This window comes from Mustela nigripes, chromosome 4, assembly GCF_022355385.1.
Source record: "Mustela nigripes isolate SB6536 chromosome 4, MUSNIG.SB6536, whole genome shotgun sequence".
Classification (NCBI taxonomy): Eukaryota; Metazoa; Chordata; class Mammalia; order Carnivora; family Mustelidae; genus Mustela; species Mustela nigripes.
In genome coordinates this window covers 120,453,515-120,477,365 of record NC_081560.1, presented here as the reverse complement: position 1 = coordinate 120,477,365, position 23,851 = coordinate 120,453,515, and positions in this window count along the sequence as shown.

The following is a 23,851-nucleotide window of genomic DNA, read 5'->3' as shown; positions in this document are numbered from 1 at the left end:
TTTCTTGCCTTTTTACTGTCACTTTTAGTCTCCTTTCCATTTAAAAAGTCCCCTTTAGTACTACTTGTAGGGCTGGTTTAGTAGTCACAAACTCCTTCAGTTTTTGTTTATCTGGGAAACTCTTTATCTCTGCTATTCTGAATGACAGCCTTGCTGAATGGAATATTCTTGGCTGCAGATTTTTCCCTACAGCACTTTGAATATATCATGCCTCTGCCTTCTGGCTTGCCAGGTTTCTTTTGAAAAATCTCCAGCTAGCCTTAAGGTTTTCCCTTGTAAGTTAATACATTCTTTTGTCTTGCTGCTTTTTACATTTTTTATCAATGTATTTTGCAAACTTAATTATAATATATCTTGTATTGGCCTGCTTTTGTTGATTTTGATGGGAGTTCTCTGTGTCTCCTGGATATGAATGTTTGTTTCCTTCCCCAGATTAGAGAAGTTTTGAGTTAGTTATTTCTTCAAATAAATTTTCTGCCCCCCCCCTTTTCTCCTCTTCTTCTGGGACTCCTGTAAGATGAACATTATTATGTTTGATGGAGTCACTTCATTCCCTAAGTCTCTTCTTGTATTGCGTAATTATTCTCTCTCTCTTGTTCAGTTTCATTATTTTCCATTACTTTGTCTTCTAGGTCACTAATTTGTTCCTCTACTTCTTCCAGTCTGCTATTCATCGCATCAAGCCTGTTTCCAATCTCTTTTAATGCATTCTTCATCTCTGATTCTTTTTAACTCCTTTATCTCTGTGAAACGCATCTCACTGATGTCTTCCATTCTTTTCTCAAGCCCAGTGAGTATCTGTATGATTGTTACTGTAAGTTCTCCAACAGGCATGTTCCTTATACCTGTTTCACTTACATCCTTGGCCATGGCCATGGTCTCTTCTTTAATTTGGGATAAATTCCTCTATCTTCACATTTTGTCTAAGTTTCTACCTTCCCTATGTTAGAAAAGAATGTTATGTCTCCTGGTCCTGAAAGTAATGGCTTTATGAAGAAGAGGTCATGTAGTGCCCCAGGCCTGGCACTTCGGAGAGTATCTCCAGTGTGTGCTATGTGTACTCTCATGTTGCATTTTGGCTGCTTTATCCTTCAGGCTTATTGTCTGCAGGGACTCCCCTTGCCTTTGTGGGCAGTTTTTGGTCCCTTGCATGAATATGGTGAGTTTTAACTATGTTTGCTGTGGTCAGCTTGCGAAATGAGACCTGACACCACCTCTATCAAAACTGCAGCCCTGCAGAACTCTTATTGGGAAATGTTGTGTTGGCAGGGGTTTGTGCTTGTCTTCGGATGGAGAGCCTGCCATGCTAGGACTGAGGCAAACATGACTGAGAAGGGCAGTTTCACAAGAGTACAGGGGGGTATAAGCAAGTGAGGCATCAAGTATCGGCCCCATACTGGTTCCCTGTAGGTGGCTCTGTGTTACGCTGAGGGGCAAGAAAGAGAAATAGTGCTAGCCATCCCGTTTGTTTCTAGAGAGAAGAGAGAATAATCTGCCCCCTTGTGTGCCTCAGGTGTTCTTTAGATCGCTATTTCCATGCTGTGTGCCCCCAGATTGTTTGCTTGCCTTGTCTCCAGGAGCAGGACAGTGCCCTCTGGGCTTTATCCCAGCCAAGCCCACTGACCATTTAAACTCCAGGCTTTAAGCCCCACCATTTGCATCGCCTCTTGCTTTCCAAGCCAATGGCTTTAGAGAAATGTTCTCTTTGTACATTCCTCTGTGTGTTCCTCTCCCTTCTCCATAACCCTGGCTCCCTTCCCTCTGGAGGACCAATAATCCCTTTCTCCTCTAAACCATTTCTCCACACTTCCTGCCTTCTTCAGTGTGGCCTCTTCTCTTCGTTTAGTTGTGAGGTTTGTTCTGCCAGCCTTTGGGTCGATTTCTGTGGTATTTAGGATGATTTGATAGCTATTATCTAATTGTATTCATGGGACAAGACAAGCCTAGGGTCCTCCTACTCCTGTGGATATTCCTCTCTTCTCAACATTTATCCATCTTTGACAGAAACAAGCTAAGTGTGTTCATAAGATTCAGAGTGTAAACAGAAGTTTGAAAGGAAGAAGAAAAAATGGAATGAGACTTAGTAAGAAAAAAAAAATCCTATATTTATGGCTACCCTTTCTTTAATGAGAAGAATATAACTCCATGAAGTTAGGAGGAAAAAGAAACTAACTTTATGACTTTCAGATAAGAAAGAATTACTGAAACAAGATGCAAAAATAAAAACCATTAAGAAAAAGCATGAAACTTTATGTTCATTGAACTTAAAAAGCATATTTAAAGGTAAGCTGTTGGTTAGGAGGCCATGTTTACCATATATACAGAAGCAAAGATTAATTCCCCAAATATATTTAAAACATGCACATTACACATGCACAGCGAGATGTAATTTCATTCATAAGACTATTTCAGTTAGTAAGACTGATTAATAGCAAGGTTAAGGGAGAACATGGGGGAAAAGGGACATATGTGGGCAGGAATGCAATTTTTTTAGAAAAGCGTGGAGGATAATTTATCAGAATCTAGTATGATTAAAACTATATAATCCCTAGAGGCCAGAAGTTGTTCTTCTGCTTGTAACCTAGGGAAAGCATTTACTGCAGCATTGTATTTAATAGAAAAATATTGGAAATAACCTAAATATCATCAATAGAGGGAGGATATAAATAAAAATGTCTAAGTAATAGTATACTATGATTATAGAAATGAACTAGATTTCTCTATCTCAAAATGATTAAACCTCAGAAAATATGATTTTTAATGAAAAAAAGCAAGTTGTAGAATATGTTATGGTATTTTAAAATTCTAAAGAAAATATTTAAGAGGTAATTTCAGAACGCAAAATCTAAAATTAAACAGATTGCTGTTATCACCCTCATTCAAATGATTGTCACCCAATATCAATTTTTATATATTAAAATAAGAACCTCTTTGAATTTATTAGGAGAGTACAGATGTTGATGTTTTGCTGACATCTTGAGTCATCTTGTTAATTTACTCCTTAAATGCCTCAAATTTATGCTGTATTCCTCAATAAACAAAACTTCAGTTATTCTATTTAAATGAAGAAATCACATATTTCCAGGTTGGAGAAAAGGAATTAACCAAAGTTGGGACATTTTTAAGCCTTAAGAAAATATAAACCTCATTCATTGTATTCAGCATCAAATACAGAATGATCACTTATGTAGGTATTACATAGGCACATGGACTGCATAAGAATGACATTGAGTGGAAGGAAACTTAGTTGGGGAGAGAAGTTACACCAGCTGAGAGCAAAAAGGAATTGAATGATCATCATATTAGTTTCCTAGGATGTTGTAACAAAGCATCACAGACTAGCTCAAAACAGTGCAAATTTATGTTCTCAGAGTTCTGGGATTCAAAGTCCAAGATCAGAATTTTTGTCAGGGTTGGTTTTCCTTGTGTATTCTCTGAAGAAGATTCTGTTCCATGTCTCCCTCCTAGCTTCAGGTGGTGGACTGGGCATTCCTGGAGTGATTACATCAGCCCAGATCCTGCCTCCATCATCACATGTCTTTCTCAGTGTCAAAATTTCCTCACTATACAAAGATACCAGCCATCTTGGATTAAAGCCAGCCTAATGACCTCAACTTAGCTTGATTGAATCTGCAAGAATCTATTCCAAATAAAGCCGCATTCACAGATACTAGGGGTTAGAACTCCAACACATGGTTTTTTGGGGAAACACGATTCATCCCGTAAAAATGATGTCATTTAGAATCCCTGAAAAAGGCACTGACAGCTGAAGGTGACTCCTTTAAGGAGCCAGAGAGAGAATTTTACCAGCAGAGAACACTTCAGGTCAGAGGAATTGTGTGTGGAAAAAGGCACAGTGACACAAATCACATGCATTTAAAAGAATTGCTTTCATACTTGGAATTAGTGATTTACAGTGCTCAAAAGAACATAAGCAGTAATGTGATCTAGCCCCTTCATTCAAGTTTCCATTCAACAGTTCATTCAGTCAATAACATTATCCCGAGGTAGGCACCGGCCTAAGTGCAGGCGATAGAATATTGAGGAAGAACACACAGAACTCCTGTCCTTGTGGAGGAAACGGAGTTAGTCAAACAATGTGAAAACAGATGCAAAGTTTGTCAGCAAATACTGGGGTAGAAAATCACATAGAGCTCTGAGAATGTATCAAAGACCCATTTGATCTAGTCAAGGCAACGGTGTTTCCCTGAGGAGGTGACAGTTTAATCCACATCTAAACCTGGATAAAATTTCACTAGTCCAAGGAGGGAAAAGTCAGCTTTCCAAAAAGGAAAACCCATGTGTACAAGCATCATGGTGGAAGGAGTTTGGTGGGAACAAGGGGCTGGAGTTGGTCTTGCAGGCTGAGGCCGAAAGAGTGAGAGTGGGGGGAAGCTAGACATACAGGAAAGATCTGGAGCTCATGGACCTGCATAAGACATGGGAAGAAGCAGTCCCTCCCTGTAGGAGCCAGGAAGGGTTTACAGCGAAATAGTCACATTATTAATTAAGGCTTTGTAATAATCACTATGGCAGTATATTATAATTTACAGATGGAGACACCAGGAATCAAACAAATTAAGTATTTGCCAAAGTTAAAGAGCTCTTTAGGAGCAGAATGGAGAGAAACCAAGGCCTCAGGTCTTGTCTTTCATGAAATCAAAATTGTCAGGGTTATTCAAACACATAAGAAATGCATTCAATCACATAAGAAATGCATGCACATAAGAAATTCTCCAGGCTTCTCCAACTCTGTAAATGTCATCCATCCACAGGCCCAGGGGTCAGTTCTTCACCATGTGTTCCTCTCCCCATCACTATCATGCCCAGTCCACTGGCAAACGCTGTCAGTTCTTGTAAGCTTTCTTGAATCTATTCACTGGCTTCTCCCCCCTGCTCCACACTGACCCACTCCATTATCACTGGGGTCATAGTCTCCACATCACCAGCCCTATTCCCTGAAATACCTGTTCTCTATACTGCTACCAAATTGATATTTTTATGTATTTTTTTAAAGAACATATAGCATATCATGTCACTCTTCTACTGAAACCCCCCAGTAGTTTATCAAAATTCTTAAATCAAAATAATTCACCACAGCCTATAAAACCCTGCAAGATCTAGCTCCACCGACCCTGTGATATGAACTCTGACCTTTCTCCTTAACCACACTTGGGTCTTATCCATTCCTACACATACCAAGGTCTTTCCTATATCTAGGCCTTCATACTTGCTATTTCCTCTGCCTTGAATGTGCTTCTACTAGCTATTTTAAGACTGGACCCTTCTCATACTTTAGGTCTTAACACAGTTTTCACCATTTGAGAGAGAATTTTTGGATCATTGTACCTAAACAAGGTAATTGATTTCTAACTCAAAACCCTGTTTCTTTTTTTCTAGGCTCTTCTTACATATCTATCATTCTATCTATAATCTGGCTATCTATCTATTATTCTATCTATTAATAGATAGGATATCTATCTATAGATATTCTATCTATTAGTTATTGTTCTATTCTATTATTATTCTATCTATTAGTTATTATTCTATTCTATCTATTAATAGAATATCTATAGATAGATATCTATTATATAATCTAGATATAATAATAGTTAGCATATCTATTATATCTATATCTAATAATAGATAGTTTCTTTTTTTCTAGGCTCTTCTTACATATATATCATTCTATCTATAATCTGACTATCTATTATTCTATTAATAGATAGAATATCTATAGATATATATCTATTAATAGATAGAATATCTATTATATATCTAGATATATCTATCTAATAATAGTTAGCATATCTATTATATCTATATCTATCTAATAATAGAGAGCCTATTATTCTATCTATTAATAGATAGGCTGTTATTCTATTAATCACCTATCATTCTATTTGTAATCCATCATTTTATCTATCACTCTATCATCATTATTTTTATCTGTCTATCTATCTATCAATCCAGATGTGTAATATGTCTCTATCATTACTGTCTGCTTCTCCTCATCAGATGTGAGCTCCCTTAGGAAGGAACTTTGTCTTCCTTCTTTAATGCAGCGTCTTCTCTTTTAAACAGTCAGTGATGGACACACAGAAGATGTGCAGTCACTATTGGTTGAATAAATGAATAAATACACACAGTGATCAGTATTTTTTTAAAAGCACTAAGGATGAAAACATGAGAAAGATTAAAAACAACTATTAAAAATCTTCCAAAATAAATTCTTATTTTGAAATAAGAAATAAGAAATCATGACTTTAAAAATATCCTCCTTAGAAAAATGTGCTTGTTTTATGAGCAAGTTTTATTATCTTTATTTAATTTTTTTGAAGATTATTATTTATTTGTTGCTGGGGGGAGGGAGGTTGGGAGAAGGGGGTGGGATTATGGACATTGGGGAGGGTATGTGCTTTGGTGAGTGCTGTGAAGTGTGTAAACCTGGTGATTCACAGACCGGTACCCCTGGGGATAAAAATATATGTTTATAAAAAATTAAAAATTAAAAATTAAAAAAAAGAGAGAGAGAGACTGTGAGAGAGGGAACACAAACAGGGGGGGGGTGGCAGAGAGAGAAGCAGGCTTCCTGCTGAGCAGGGAACTTTATGGAGGCTCCATCCCAGAACTCTTTGAGATCATGACCTGAGTTGAAGGCAGACACTTAATGACTGAGCCACCCCAGTGCCCCACGGGCAAATTAAAAAAAAAAAATTAATCTTCAGTTTGTCTTCATCATAATGCTCTAATTATTTCCTTCCTACCTTCCTTCCTTCTTTTCTCTCTTTCTTCCTCTCTCACTCTCTCTCTCTCTCAAAAAATGTGTCTAAGTTTTCAAAGGAATGAAACAAAGACACCAGGGACAGTGTTATAAGGGCAGTTGGCATCTTGGTCAGAAGGCATCTTGACATATTGGCTCTAAAGAACTATTGGTGCAGCATTCCATGTAATGAAACAAGGTGTAAAAAACATATTCAACCACAAAGTAAGCAGTTGGGGATTTTTTAACATTTTTAATTAGAATCTTTTCATTGTTTCCAACTTCGAAAAAGAGCTGTTCTTTCTTATTATTCAGTAAAAATAGACCCTGATTTCATTTGATTCATTTTCCATAATGTAAACTAGACTAAGTGGACCATTTCAGTTTGAACATTCTTTTCCCAAAGTTACTCTGTAAAATTACTTGGAAAATAAGAAACTATAAATAGATTTCACATGTCTTTGTCTTTAACTTCTTACCTGACTAAAGCATACTATTTTATTGATTAGCAGAATTACTTCTTCACTTTTATCATTTGTTTTCAATCAATTGCAAATATATTTATAATGCTAGGAGTGCTTCATAACTGAGCAAAAAATATGTATAGAGCAGTTACTATGTCCCAAATCCTGTATAAGATTCTAGAGATACAAATAAAATGCAGTTTGCTTCCCCATAGTATTGATAGTAGAGCTTAGGTCTAAGAGGTCAGGAGTGTAGACTCTCCTATAGTAAACACCGCCCCTACCTAGCTACATGATCTTGGAAATGGAAATTGCTTAAAAATGATTGGACTTTTTTTAGGGGGGAATTACTTGTTTTTTTCATCAGTAGCATGGGGATAATAACAGCACCTATCTCAGAGTAAATATTTAGTACATTAGTAGCATTCAGTTACTAACAGTGATACTGTAGAAAGTGAGGAAGATTGTTCTAGAAGGGGGACAAAACTTGAGCCAGTTGTTGTATTAGGAGAAAGGTAGAATCCCTTTTAAGGAAAGAACCTATTTTTGGATAGCATGTATTTGTTGTATATAGATGTAGATAGCTTACATAGGAACTATATGAACTAAAAATAGCTTGCTTTTCAAAATAAAACAGTAGAAAGTTTTCCATAAGCTATTGGCAGCTGGTGGAAAGAATGGCAGAAGCTGAAGGAAAAGGAAATGAGCAATCATGTCCTAGGTAAGTTGGTGGCAGTCAGGGACAGAGGAAACTTTAGTTCATATACATTTCTTGTTATAAGTTTTAGAAAATCTTTGAAATCTTGAGAAAAATGATACCTGATACACAATCAATGAGACACCATGTAGTATTCTTACTGTGTAGGTTATTACAAACCTACAAACCCTGCAAACCTATAAACCTCTGGTAAAGAAAACCAGTCTATTGGAAAGTCTCTGGGGAAAAAAAAATAAAAGTAAACATTAAGGGCTGATGTTAGTGAACATGAGACATATTTTCTTTTAAGAACTATATATTGATGAAAGATAATCCATGAAAGGAGAAGGGGAAAGCACAAGTGTAACACACATTGCCCAATGACTATAGAGGAGAACCTTTGTTTCTTAACTTTACAAATGAGTGTACCGATAATTTGAGAAAATGGCTAGTGGTATGAATACAACCAACTCTGATGCCCATTTCCACCAAGTTATGAAATTTAGAGGCATAAACTTTTTCATAACTCTTCCTTTTTATTCTTTTATTGTTTGTGGGGTCTGGAAAACTGTCCTCTCTTTCATTTCTCACATTGATTATTTAGACTTTCTCTTTTTTTCCTGATCACTTTAGCCAAGTCTCATAAATTTTGTTGACCTTCCAAAGAATCAGTTTCTAGACATTTATTTTATTTCTATTTTATTCTGATTACTTTCACAACTCAAGGTAGGTTTCCTGAGTGATGAAAACCTGACCCAGTAAGGTCAATGAAACATGATGAGAATTTTACCACTGCGTTTCTGTAGGCCAAGTTACTTTCTTTCTTTTGTCATCATATACTAAAATGTGTACTGGCACAGAGACAATAAACAGAAGCAGGCAGACCTTAGAAAATAAGATTTGGTTCCTAGTACATCCTTTGAGTCCCAATCAAGCTGAAACTATAATCTCCCTTTGGACTTTTTTGTTACATGGGCTAATAAATTCCCTTTTTTATTAAGGCATTTTGGTTTCAGGTGTGTGTATGTGACATACAGTTTAAAGAATCCTAACTGATTAAATATCTCCTGCAGCTTTAGAGATGGAACAAGTCCAATAATATAAATATAAATACAAATATAAATATAAACATAAATAATAAAAAGAATATCTGCAATAATAACAGGCACCTAAGGCTTTTGGTCAAGGTGGTAGACTGAATTGACATAGGAATTCTGCTTACCTATCTGATCTACCTTCAGCATGTACTCACACTCTCTAAACATAGAAGAAATACTTTTTAAGTTGTTTTAAAAATCTAAAATACATACATAAACTCAAGAGCAAGAAATAACAGAAGGAAATTTTAACTTGTGAGAAGAGAAGTAGAAAACCTCGCCATGATGATGAATTTAAGAGGGTCAAAAGCTGATATGCTGCCAATTTGATTACAGCTGAGGTCCAAGGCCAAGATAAGCAATAATAATAATAAATGACAAATTATGTAACATTTATTATAATACAGAGACTGTATTATCTATCTAAACACCTATGTATCTAAACATCTTATATACATCAAAGTGTTTAATCCTCACACAAATCTGTGAGGTAAATACTATTAATATGCCTCATTTTGGGGAGGAAAAAGAGAAAAAGTTCATAGTAGTTAAGGAAAGTTTAAGGATATTATTTTTATGTTCTATCTAAGGGAAATAATCTCTATATACCTGTTTTCTTCCATTGGAAAGAAGACCAATGACTCAGTACTCTCCCTCTATCCAGGGGAGGAGGAGGGAACTAGCTGTTGATGATTTCGCTTGACCTTTCTTCCTCATTAGATCTGCCTTTCCCCAGGGCTCTGTCCATGTCTGAACAGACTAGTCTAGATATAGCAGCATGCTTGATCATAGATATAACTCGTGTCCTCCAAGCTCACCTTTAATTACACTTATAATCTGTAATTATAATATTATTATATATTATATATATATATTTGTATACTCCATTTTCTGTATTTGTATACTCTCATTTTCCAATATATTTGATACTCCATTTTCTTACAGTGTTATAATATTCCTCAAGTGAATCAGAATGCAAGTGCAAAACAAGGATGTCTTTATAATATTGTCTCTGTAGCAGCACTATCCGATAGAACACTTTGCAGTGATAGAAATGCTCTATAATCTCTGCTGTCCTATATGATAGCCATTGGCTACATGTGGTACTGAGCATATGAAGTGTGGCTAGGGTCACGGAGGAGGTAAATTGTTAACTGTATTTACTTTTAATTAAATTTAAATTTGAACGCCACATGTAGCCAGTGGCTACAATATCAGAAAACCTACTTTAAATCTTAATGCTTCTCTTATACGCATCTGCTTTTTTGTTCCTTCTTTGAACCAGAGGGAATATAAGTAGTGACTTACAGGGATGACCAGAGAAGTTACATATTTTTACACGAATTATCTTGACCCCAGCCCATGAGCTAGTAAGAAAATATATGGGACCACCAAGGACAGAGAACTCCAGTGTCCAGAAAGATGTTGAAAGATTTCCTCAAGATGCATCATTGAATAGAAACATTGATTAGCCCACATTTAGACACTAAATGACAAGGCCTTCAGTATGAATTTCTATGAGGAAAAGCAGATGTTGCTTACTTTATAACTTTAACCTGGGTTTTAATCACTTTGGTTTGAGAAGCCACATACACATAAATCCACATAAGTTGTCATCAGCGAAGAGCTGTTACTGAGGGGTGCCTGGGTGGCTCAGTCAGTTAAGCCTCTGACTTTTGGTGTCGGCTCAGGTCATGACCTCAGGGTCATGGGATCAAACCCCATATTGGGCTCCAGTTTCAATGAGGAGTCTGAAGTTTCGGAGCCTCTCCTGCTCCTTCTATCCCTCCATCCCTGCTTGTACTCTCTCTCAAAAAAGAAAAAAAAAAATGAGAGAGAAAGAAAGAAAAATAAAAGAATAAAAACATTACTGAAATAAAACATAGGTATCTCTGTAGGTTCTATGAGGACCATATCTGTCCTAGTCGTGACTCTTTTCTGAGTGTTGCTGATACAGCAATGCACGCATGAAACTCTCTGATGGGCACCCCATGAGGCAAGAAGCTCAGGTTCACCAGCAGCTAGAGAATGAATTGTAACCTGTTTGTTCCTCAGTCTGTCAGGAACCTCATGGTTTTTCCTCATCTCAGCTTTGCCCTGTACAACACTTTCTTCTTTTCCTCCCACAGGCTGACTGCATGTACTTGAACATGGTCTGTGTTCCCCCAGGAGAAGCCCCAAACAAAAAACATTTACAGTGTCTGTGTTCCAGATGCATCTTGGTCTTACTGGCTCAGCTTAAGTCAGGTGCCCCCAAAAGGGACAAGGGAGGCAAACAACTCTATATAAATACTATTCCTAAGATTAGCTTTGCTAGTGTGATTAAGCTAGTGTGATTAAGTGCATGAAAATATATATTTAGGGAACTATTCCAAGGGTTCCATTCACATTATTTTAATTCTTAAAAAAACACCCTTAAGGGTGCCTGGGTGGCTCAGTGGGTTAAGCCGCTTCCTTAGGCTTAGGTCATGATCTCAGGGTCCTGGGATTGAGTCCCGCATCAGGCTCTCTGCTCAGCAGGGAGTCGGCTTCCTCCTCTCTATCTCTGCCTGCCTCTCTGCCTACTTGTGATCTCTCTCTGTCAAATAAATAAATAAAATCTTAAAAAAAAAAAACCTCAAGATCTACTCATATTATTTCCTTTCTATAGATGAGAAAATTAAAGTCCAAAGGTGCTAAGGAATAACCAAGCTACTAGGGATAGGGATAGCAGGTGCTTTTTGCACGAAGACAGCCTGCTTCGACTTTCAGTGACATTGTCAGTATTCCTTAGCAGGATCTTTTATCAGTCAGGAAGTAAGACTGTTGAAACACACACCATGATTTATGCCTTGAGCCTCCTCTGAGCTCTAAGTTTGTGTAGATTCCTTATGCAGCAATTAGTCCTTTGTGCATCACTTTCACTAGAGTAAATATGCCTTTAATACGGCAGGACTTGGAAACTTTCATTTTTCCGCTCTTCATGTAGATTTATCCTTTACAGTATTAATGTGCAAAAAGTAAAAGTGTGTTCATGGAAGTGCATATATTTCCAAAGATAGGTTTCTAGTCAAGTGCCTTGCCTTTTGTACTTTTGGTACACTTCCAATTACAAGATAAGTAAATCCTGGAGATAAAATCTATAGCATGGTGACTATAGGTAACAATACCGAATTGCGTAGTTGAAAGTTGCTAAGAGAGTAGAACTTAAATTTTTCATTACAAGGAAAAATATGTAATTATGTGCGGTGATGGATGTTAACTAGACTTATTATGGTGATTATTTTGCAGTATATACATCTATCAAATCATAAATGTTGTACATCTAAAACTAATGCAATGTCCATTATATCTTAATAAAACACACATAAATGTTGAACATATAGTCAACATATCTTTATCATTAGGAAAAAAATCTAAAAAAATACATAGATAATTTATTTTTTTTAAAGTGTTGTCATTTGACTAAATCTCTCTTCATTTGTTTTTCTTTGAATGAAAGAAGGGATGACCAGCCAAGTGGGATGTGTTTTTGATTTTCATTAAATGCTTGTGGAGGGTGGAGTGGGCGCTGCCTAAAAATTCACAGCCTCTGAGTGTGCAGATAAGCGGAGAGAGTAAGGATGATTTTAACATCCCTTGGAGGAAAAGAGCCATAGTTAATGGGGAAAAAAAAATTAGTCATCTTAATTATTCAAACATACAAAAGCCAGTCTCTTCTTGGGAGTCTGTATAGACCTGTGTTTACTATGATTTTAGTATTTGCACTTCAAATTTTTTGTTTTATGTTTTTTCAAAGTCTCCCAAAATTATGATAACAATAGATAATATTTCCTACACATTTACTCTGTTCTAAGCACCATGCTTAGTACTTCAGAGGCATCATCCCACTCTTACTAGCTAGAGGTATAATTGTTCCCATTTTGTATCCGAAGAAGCTGAAACTCAGAGGAATGAAATGATTTGCCCTGGATTGAGTCACAAAGTGACAAAGTTAGGAGCAGTATCCAAATTAATCTACAGCTACTCGCATTAATGACTATATTTCCGTAAACCTTCTCTAAGCTGAGACATCTGTTCACACAAAGTATTCACCCTATATTGAGTCCAGTCTGAGAGACTCCCATGGCCTTCACTCTGGCATACCACGTTTCAATTCTCTTTGCTGTTGGCAAAAATATAGTTCCGTGTGTCTCACTGCTCAGCTCATACTTTATAGCTCAGCAAAACACTTTGGAACATCCCTGCCTTTTCTCCCCTGCCATGGCCCCCCCCCTAAATTTTTGACCACGTTAACTTATCATGGCAATCATTGACAATACCAGACCAGGGCCTATCATTGTAGGATTATTTAGATAAATCATGGTTCATCTGCAGAAGAGATATGTGCATAGCCCTAAAGAGTATATAATAGAAGAATTGACCTGGAAACTATTACACACTATGCTTTCAAGTAATAAAATAAAATATTCTCTATAACCTCTTTTGGTAAAGAAATATTAAAAAAAAAGTTATCATTGGTAACTTTTATTTTTTTTAAGATTTTATTTATTTATTTGACAGACAGAGATCACAGTAGGCAAAGAGGCAGGCAGAGAGAGAGGAGGAAGCAGGCTCCCCACTGAGCAGAGAGCCTGATGCAGGGCTCGATCCCAGGATCCCGGGATCATGACCTGAGCCAAAGGCAGAGGTTTAACCCACTGAGCCACCTAGGCGCCCCGCATTGGTAACTCTTACCTAGTAGACTTGCACATGTGTGTTTTTGCATGACATTTTCTACAAAGAGTTTATATTGTCTCTGTGACAGGAAAAAGATCTATCTATCTGAAAATCATGGGAAATATTCAATATTAAATCCAATTCGACTGCTTTTCCTCGATCTTTGGCAGGTAGCCAGGATTCCTCCCTAATCCAAACCCCTACAGCACCTGGTCCCTTTGCTATGAATATGGCCTGTAGAGTGACTTGCCTTATGATTACTGTGTATGGATGTTTAACTCTACAAAGTGGTCAGAAGAATGCTTTGTACATGCTGTTCCTAACCCCAGAACCAAAGAAGAATATTGAAATTTCAGCTAGGAATTACAGTTCAGGGCTCCCTGTTTCTTGCTTAACCTGAGGCATTTGCCAAACTCTGTCTGTCACATAGTTCTTTCACATAATTATTAAATATATATATATATATATATATATATAACATATATTTGTAAATATATGTAACATATTGGGGTGTGGCAAGCCTTATCTGGACAGCTCTTTAGTCCAGGAATAATTTATAATTTCAACAGTATGGAGTAAAAAAAAAAAAAAATGAATGATGAGGATCTGAAGAAGAGAAATGCTTAGGGCAATTATTATATGTCTTGACCCTTTAGAGCCCTGGAGTCCCTTTCTCCAACAACTCCACATTTATCTGGGGAATATCATGGACTTCCCCTAAGATTCAGTTCCGAAAAAAGTATTTGTTACCTATAACCTCCACAATGTTTTTGAAAATACTGGACTATAGAAATAACTTGAAGAATGGAAAATAGAAATTTTCAAATGGGATGGGGGTGAGGGTGGGGAGCTGTATGTGGAGCTTAAAAGATTGTCCTGAGTCATCTCCAAACAGAAATCATAGAAATCTACTGGCACGAGTTCAAGCCACTGAATTTTGAATTCCTAGAACACTTGACATATTTTTGGTATCTTACTTTGCTGACAAAATATCTTTTATATGTCACAATATTGAAAATTATTCTGTATATTTTTAAAATGCCAACTATGATCTAGCTGCTGTTGACAACTGGTGAGCCGAACATTTATAGTTCTTGACTTTATGGAACTTGTGGTTTAGTGAGAGAAAGACATGAACCCAATAATCCCATGAATAGACATCCAGCTGCAAGTACTACAGAAGAGAATTACATGGTACAATAAAAAGGGATCTAACCTAGCCCAGGCTTGTGGAAAGCTCCTTGAGGAAGTGAACATTGAGCTAATCTACAGAAAACTAAGAGGACTTCATTACAAAGGATGGGAGAGAAAGGGATCCAGGTGATATGGAAATCGCAGCACAAAAGCCCAGGGCAGGGAGAAGCAAGAGCTTGTAAGGGATAGAGAGAGGAGAAAGAAGCAGCCCAGCTGTAGGACAGGGAACAAGGGGAAATGGGAGCAGCAGATGCCAAGGGGCAGCCTTGCAAGCAGTGGAGAATTCACTTTTACTCTCATCTTGAGAACAACAGAAATAATAGATGGTTTTAATAAGAAGGTGATAGGACCAGCCTTTCCTTTCAAAGAAAAGGAAAAATCTGTTCTCCAGTGAGAACAGACTGGAGGGAGACAAGGAGAGAGATGGGTAATCCATTTAGGAGGCTATTATAGAGTCCCATGTGAGAGGTGACACCTTGACCAGGGTGATGGCGGAGGTGAAGCTAAGTGGATGGTTCTAGAAGTATTTAAGAGGTCAAATAACAGGGCTGGGTGACACATTCTGTGGGGGGGGAGAGGAAGAGAGAGGTGTAGCAGGTGACTCCAGAATGCTGGCTTGTGGAAGGTGGAGAACATGGGAGGGAAAACAAGATTAAGGAGGTCTTAATAATTATGTATTTCAGATTTAGACATGCTCTACTGGAGAAGTCATACAGATATCTATATACCTATCGGTATCTATACATAGGTAGCTAGAGATACATAAATATACACAGAGATCTCTGGAGCTCAGGGAGAATTACAGACAACAATGTGTGAGTCACTGCATAGAGGCGACACTTCACACTAATGACCTGAATGAAGTTCTCTAGAAGAGATGATAAGGTGAAGGAGAAGGACTGGCAGTCAAACTGAACCATGAAGAACTCCACCATAACGACCGGGTGGGAGTAGATGAGCCCAAAAAAGAGAGAAAGTAAGTGTCTAGAAAAAAGACAGAAAGCTGGGAGACAATGATCCTAAAAAACCAATGGAAAATGAGTGTTTCGGGGAGTAGCTGACAGACTCAACTGCTGTTCAGAAGTAAGGAACACAAAGACTGAAAATTGTCTCCCAAATCCCAGCGACATCAGAGCTCATTACTGCCTTAGGTAAAAACCACTCATGGGAAATGAGGGAGGCAGAGATGAAGTTTAGTTGAATAAGGATTAAATAGAAGATGGATGAGTAATAAAATAGCAGTTAGAGGCAGGTCTTTTAGGAAACATGGCTATGGCAGGGAGGAGTGTGGTAAGGCTGTAACAAGACAGAGATTTTTATCTTGTTTGGTTTTGGTTTTCTTAATGAGAAAAACCAATGGAACGGATCCAGATGAGAGGACAGATTGCAAGTACAGATAAAATAAGGGATTATCTTTAATGTAAAAAATAATATTTCATTAGAACATGATTCTTTTTTTTTTAAAGATTTTATTTATTTGACAGACAGAGATCACAAGTAGACAGAGAGGCAGGCAGAGAGAGAGAGAGAGGAGGAAGCAGGCTCCCTGCCAAGCAGAGAGCCCGATGCAGGACCCGATCCCAGGACGCTGAGATCATGAGTTGAGCCAAAGGCAGCAGTTTAACCCACTGAGCCACCCAGGTACCCTAGAACATGAGTCTTAAAAAGGCAGGGATAGTTATCTAATTTGCCTACAGATCTTTAGAACTGAAAATATTGCCTTGTTCACAGTATATACTAAATAAACAGTGAGGGAAAGACATGGATCTGTAAGATACCTTAGGAACTGGGCTAAGAAGGTATTCAAAGCACATGTGGAAGGATTAGCCTTTTGAGGAAGAGGAAGACTTATACTAAAAAGGAAAATGACAGTATGGGGGCAGATCTAGGACTATTTCTGTGCTTTGTGAAGTTTCCAATTCATAGGTTCTGTTTTCTCATAAAGGAGGTCATGATGTTGGGGTTCAGACTGCAATGAGGGAAAAAAGAGAGGACTTTAATTAGAAGGAGAGAATTTGGGGGGGTGCCTGGGTGACGTTTTCTATGAAGCATCCAACTCTTAGTTTTGGCTCAGGTCATTTCCTTAGGGTCCTGAGAATGAGCTGCCATTGGGCTCCGCGCTGCCTGAGTTTCTCTCTCCCTCTGCCCCTCCTTCCACTCTAAATAAATAAATAATTAACTAATAAAGTCTTTTTTTTTTTTTTTTTTAAAGGAGAGAACCTTTGCAAGGGTCATTGATGATGGTGTAAGAGATATATAGTGGACCAGGATGGTCATAGTGAAGGGCTATTGAGGTTGTTGATCACAAATTCATGGTGGAGCCTATTTCCACTTCTGCGACTTTGTCCAGCAGAGCCCGGTGCCTATCAGAAGCCGATCATGGAGACAGAAGATGGTTTGCTCATTCCAGGGCAGGCAGGGAACCACAGAGCATAATGGGAAAACATTTCAAATTTCCTTCCGAATTATTCAGACAACTCTTTGTTCTCAATCTGCTGTCACTTTGTCACTGTCCAAAAGTGGAAACTAAATGATTGTAACTACTTATATAACTAGGCATAAAACAGTTAAATTGGATAACTCAGCACAGGCCCCTGTAACTTAAAGGACTTTTAGTCATAGAGGAGATAAAATAAGCAAATATAAATAGGGCTTCCTAGTAAAAGAGTAATGGAGGAGACTTTTTAAGCAATAATACTTAGCCCAAGCAACAGCAGTGACAACCACAAAATGTCCCTGTGTGAAGTACAAAAGGGCCTGGTATCCTCCTTCAGGTAAAGGGATTTCATGGTAGAAATTTTTGGCATTTGATAACAGATGTACTTGCATATCCACTCAGATGGTTAATATTTTTCTACTACTCTGTTGTTTCTCTGAGTGGTTTTTCTGAGAATAGACTCCATGAGAAATAAATAAGAATTTTGCCTAAATAAAAGCAGATTGTGTGATTAAGTTTAGGAAACTGGCTTGCACGGAACTAGAGAAGCTTTTCTAGCACAGCACCTTTCTTATATAAACATATGCCGTGCATGTCCAAATTCTGAGTAGAGTGTGCAGATTTTCTAGGATTATTTGTGACGGAGATCCTCTGTATGAGAAGCCACTTATGATGATTATTGTAAAATATTGCTTTACAGAAGTAACTCCACCTTTTCACGTGGGAGTTCATTATGGCGCAAATCAGACTATATATTTTTTCTTTTATAAAACCTGAATTCCCCATGCTATAACTTCAGTTAGAGTTTCTTGAGTGTGGCCCCTGGTTACCTGTATTAGCATCCTGTAGCTCTTTTTTAAAAGTGCAGATTTTTGTGCCTTCACCCAGAACAAAATAATCTCTGAGATAGAGCCCAAGAATCTACTTCAAGCAAGTGCCCAATTATCATGTTGAAGTCTGAGAACTGAAGATTTAAGTCTACTTGCTCTTAATGGTTGTCATCCCCTGTATAATCAACTCTGGACTTGAGGGTAATATGAAGTCTCTTTATGCCTCTTAAAAGTTAGCTGGGAGCCCAGACTTTCATATTGGGATCTGACATGAGATCTGGCTTTATCATTCTCCATCTCCAGTTTGCTTTTAATACTTCACTGGTAATATGTAGTCTTCTTAAGTAGAATGTGCTAGAAACTTTATGTAAAAATTTTCCTGCTATTAGAAAACAGTTCCATTTATGCCCATACCAATAAGGTGAGAGATAAGTTATCTAAAGAATTGTATGCATTCTTGGGGCACCTGGGTGGCTCAGTGGGTTAAAGCCTCTGCCTTTGGCTCAAGTCATGATCTCAGGGCCCTGGGATCAAGCCTTTCATTGGGCTCTCTGCTCAGCAGGGAGCCTGCTTCCCTCTCTCTTTCTGCCTGCCTCTCTGCCTACTTGTGATTTCTTTTTGTTAAATAAATAAATAAAATCTTTAAAAAAATTGTATCCGTTCAAAAACCTAGACTGGTTTGCTTGATAAGCAAACAGACAAACAAACAAGCTTTTTTCATCCTTCCTCAGATGAAGAATAAAAATGACTAAATTAACCATAATATGGTGTAAGTAGCTCACTCTGGTTTACCTGTATAAATGGAATTAAAATGGGATTAAATTTCAGAGTTTTCTATTAACCAAGGAATTCAGCGAATAAGGTGTTCTAGTTGATTAAAAATCTCATCAGCTGAGAGAATTATTTAAAATACCACAATTTTAAATACTATAAAATCCATTTCACATTAAAATTGCATTAAAATCCAATAGCTCTTAATGACTTAGAGTAGAATTCAAGCTATTTTATGGATACTGATAAGTTCTTCCATTATCACTGCATTTTAAATTTCTGTTTCATAAAATTCCTTGTAATTTGAAATCTAGACCAACACACCAGAATGAAAAACCAACAGAATTTGGACTTTTGTTCTTATTCTGACACCAGCATACAAATCTTTAATCCCCCGCAGGTCTCAATTTCTAGGACTGTCAGATGGAATCGCTGACTAGGGTGTATTTCGGTTCCCTGCTAGTTTAAAATTCTAATTTCAGCAGGTTTCTGTCAGGGGCACCTGCATACCCACGTGCACACACAGACACACACTTGGAATTTAAGCCCACCAGGCCGAGAAGCACCGCCCGAGTGTAATGTACTCTACCCAAGACGGGAAAGACAGTCCCCATTACATTTATCTGTAGATGTTAAAATTCTCACTTCCCGTCAGCAATGAAAAGTAAATGTTGCTTTTCCTTCCACTGACTGTGGTCAAGTGTCAAGCTAAGCTGATAAAGAAGATAACAGATTCCATAGAAAGGACGGCAACTTGCTTTCCAGTGTGTGTCTTGGCCGCCTTGACGATCTCAGTGATTAGGGCGAGGGCTGCTCGCTGGGAACATCTGCATGGTACTGACGACTATTTGGAATGCAGCGTCCCCACTGAAGCCCTAACAACTACACGTCTACACAGCTTGTCTCAATAGCTGCAGCCACGCAGGAGCCACAGCGCTGATGCCGTGTCTCTTGTCACTAGCATGTGCCATTGTGAACGGGGCTGCCGCACACGGCCTGTCTGCTCACTCACAATAGCTCTCACTCCCCGGGGAACACAGAGGCAGACAGCAGCTTTTCTCCCCTTTTCAACAGACACTGCCGGGGTCTGTTACTTATTATCTTTGGAAGAAAGGACACAGGTTTGCGCAGGCAACTTGAGCTTGTATCAACTCTGAGATCAGAGAAGACGAGGTAGATCCCGGAGACCCTTCTACAAGACAAACTTTACTGTTGTTGTTGCTGATAAAAGCAAGATTCACAAACACTCAGCAACTTGGCTGCTTTATTCATTTTTACTAGCATCTTCACGACCATCTTTTCTGCAGAGAAGAGAAGGGCTGCTTGGAGGAGCTGGGAAGCCCCTGGATAGGAGGGGTACTTAGAAAGAGAGAGAGAGAAAGCTTGCTTCCTGGACCCCACAAAGAGTTACAATCTGAGAGACATCCCTTAATCTCTAACAGCACAACATGGGGCGACATTTACCATAGCAGACTTCCTTATTTGCATCAGCCAGTTGACTTCCATGGAGTAATCATAGTATTTGTTTTTATTTTATTTTATTATTTTTTATTATGTTCAGTTAACCGACATATAGTACATCATTATTTTTTGATGTAGTGTTCAACGATTTATTAGTTGCGTATAACACCCAGTACAGAATATGGAACAAAAGAAGGAGTCTGGGACTGGACTCTCAGGGACCTGGGTTTGAATCCTAGTCCTGATGCTGGACAGCCTAATGGTAATAAGAATATGGCTTTAACATCCCTGCCACCTAGTTTCCTTGTCTGGGGAATGAAGACTTCCCATCAGATTATCTCTAAAATTTCTAAGAGGAAATTTTAAGAAAATTTAGTTCTAAGATACATTAAGCTTATTTTAATTCTGTAGTCTAATGGAGCTGTAAGTATCTAATGCTTTAAATTAATACTGATTTACTCAGGCAAACTAGAAGCCCTTCAATTTACTTACACTTTCCAACCAAATATCCATGCATCTAAAGAGAAAAACTGTGTTTCAGCAGGGCCACCTAGGAGCTAGAATAAAAACCAGCTGTAGCACAATGTTCCCAAGGACTGGCCTTGGTAAAAGCTCTGAATGTGTCTGTTCATGATGAAAACCAAAGGGAAAACTGAAATGTTATATTTCCCTTTCATTGGGTGGAAACTAGTAATATATGGAATAAAATAAAGGCAGCAACCCAGAGTCTTTCTTCTTCTTTAACCAGAGCATCTGTGTGGACATTGTGGAGCCACCAAGACTGGGTTCCCCAAACCCATTAGGCAAAGATTGATTTTGTCTTGAGCAGCAGAGCACCCAGTGAAAGAGAGTGACTGACGCAGTGGGTACAACGTGCTACAGACAGACACGCGATCACTGATAGCCCTTGGACTATCTGATAGCCCACGGCCGATTACACTTCCTAAGTGCCGTCCAGAATTTATCCTAGTTTGTGCTCTGCTAATGGCATGTTTATCGTGTGGAATCAATCCCAGCTCTCATTTATCTCCTGATTTTTTTTTCAACCAAAATAAACACTTACCAGCATTATTATAAAACAAGATTCAGCTTTACCGTGGAGTCGAGAAAGCTGAGTCTGTACCTAGAGAGGCTGAAATCCTGGGAATTCTCCTGTGCATCAAATCACAGAGTTTCTCCTAACACACCAACCTCCAGCCCACCTTCTCCTGAAAGAGACCATTGGGACATTGCATTCAATCCCCCAGTAGACATGCAAAGCCAAATGCTGACTCCTTCACTGGAACAGAAATGCCCTTACTTTCCTAAATGTATCTCAGATATTATTTTTTGGAACATATAAACATTTGCCACACATCTACAGTTCAACTTTCCTATCATTTCCTATCACTCAGGCTTACTTACTCATTCAACTGATTTAAATTTCACATCTAAGTTTCATTCATCCACTCCTCAGATAATTGACATTGAGTATTGCTAGGAATTTGAGGACCCACATCATCCCATTCTCTCTGCAAATTCTAAGCTGGTTTGCAAACAGGTACAGCAATCAATGGGGAGTAAAATGTGGTGTTACCTTTTTTTTTAAAGATTTTATTTATTTATTTGACAGACAGAGATCACAAGCAGGCAGAAAGTCAGGCAGAGAGAGAGGGGGAGGCAGGCTTCCTGAAAGCAGGGAGCCCGATGCAGGGCTCAATCCCAGGACCCTGGGATCATGACCTGAACTGAAGGCAGATGCTTTAACCCACTGAGCCACCCAGATGCCCTATGATGTTACCTTTACTGAAGACAAGATAGAACTGAAAACTGAACCCAGCAAAGTTAGATATCTCAATCCCTGTTTCTTAAATTAAACTCATTTAATGAGTTATGGGCAGAGAAGCAGAATTCCAGTCCTCTACTACATTGGAAGGGATGTAAATTATGCCTGCATTACTTACCTATTTATCACAATTATATATACCTTGCAGAAATGCACCTCCTACCAATCATCTATCCTAAACTAAATTTAATTCTGACTCTTACATTCTTCTCTAGATTAGATTGCCTTGTGTCTTTCATTGTGTCAAATCAATAGCAAGCACTGAAGAGTTATCCTGTAAAAATATAAAGGTTATTTGGAGAATAATACTGGAATCTGCACAAGTAGGTGAGAATAAGATTTATCAGCCACAGAGTTGTAACTAGGTTCACAGTTTGAAGAAAAGATCCAGAAAAATGTGGAGTGAAAAAAAAGTGAACAAAACTGTGTTTGAAGCTACAGCTGTTTCAACTTTGTGTATAGCATTCTGGAACGATGCCAAAAGTTCAAGTGTGTTCAAAAAAAAAATACTAGATTTCCAAAAATTATAATAATAATTAAGAAAGTCTTTGAGTAGTAGTAGAAACTGACATTCACCCCCCCCCCCGTTTACAACCTAATCCCAATGATATGCTTAGAAACCGCCAAAGAGACCCATCAAAACCTTGTAAAATTTTTAAAATACTCTATTTAAGATCCTCCTTGTTATCAAACATATAGTTACACAGAATTTTTTATTCAAAGTGCTTTCATGTCTATTGTTTCTCGTTATTACCACAATTATGCAATGAGGTAGAAGAGCAGCAAGGTGAAGGCTATGACATTCCTGCATATTTATTCCCTTCTTCCATTGTTAGATGGACTTACAGCAATCTAAAATGAAGACCCATTTCCTACATTTCCTGGAGCCAGTTATGCCCATGTGACTAAGGCCTGACCAATGTAGTGTGTCCAGTTTCTGGGAAGTGTCCTTAGATGCCATCATCTAGTCTGCTCCTTCCCTCCCTTCCTTCTTGCTGACTGGACAGCAAATGAAATGTTTGGTGCTCAGGCAGCTGTTTTACCTACAGCGTGACTTTAGGATCAAACATCACATAATACAGAGTCACAAGATAGAACATCAAGCAGCTGTTATAAAAGCTTACAACTGCTTATTCTCTGAGCTTTTGCAGGAGAGAAATAAATTGAGTCATTTTTGTGTGTGTTTTCTGTCAACATGAACCATATCTCATTCTAATATAGATAGAGAGCTTGCAATCCTAAGTGATAATACAAAGTATATGATGTACGTTATGTAACATTCCAATGAGACCTCTGGCTGGTACCCATAATCAAATTCACTAATATTTTTGCAGCCACATATCAGAATACTTACACCAAATGGGATAAATAAAACCACAAACAGGTTCTCATCATTTCATGTCTGATTTTGCATCAGGTTTGTTCAAGTTCTACCAAATAAGTATCAAAAACCTTTTAATTTTAAGAGATTGGAAGACTTTAGTATTGTGGCAAAAAGACCATATTATCTCCTTTTTACGGTGAGTGAGCTAAGGTGTAAGAGATTAAGTAAATTGCTTACTGCTACACAGTGAGATAGTGAGATAGAAGTTAGTGTTAAAATTTCCTAACTCA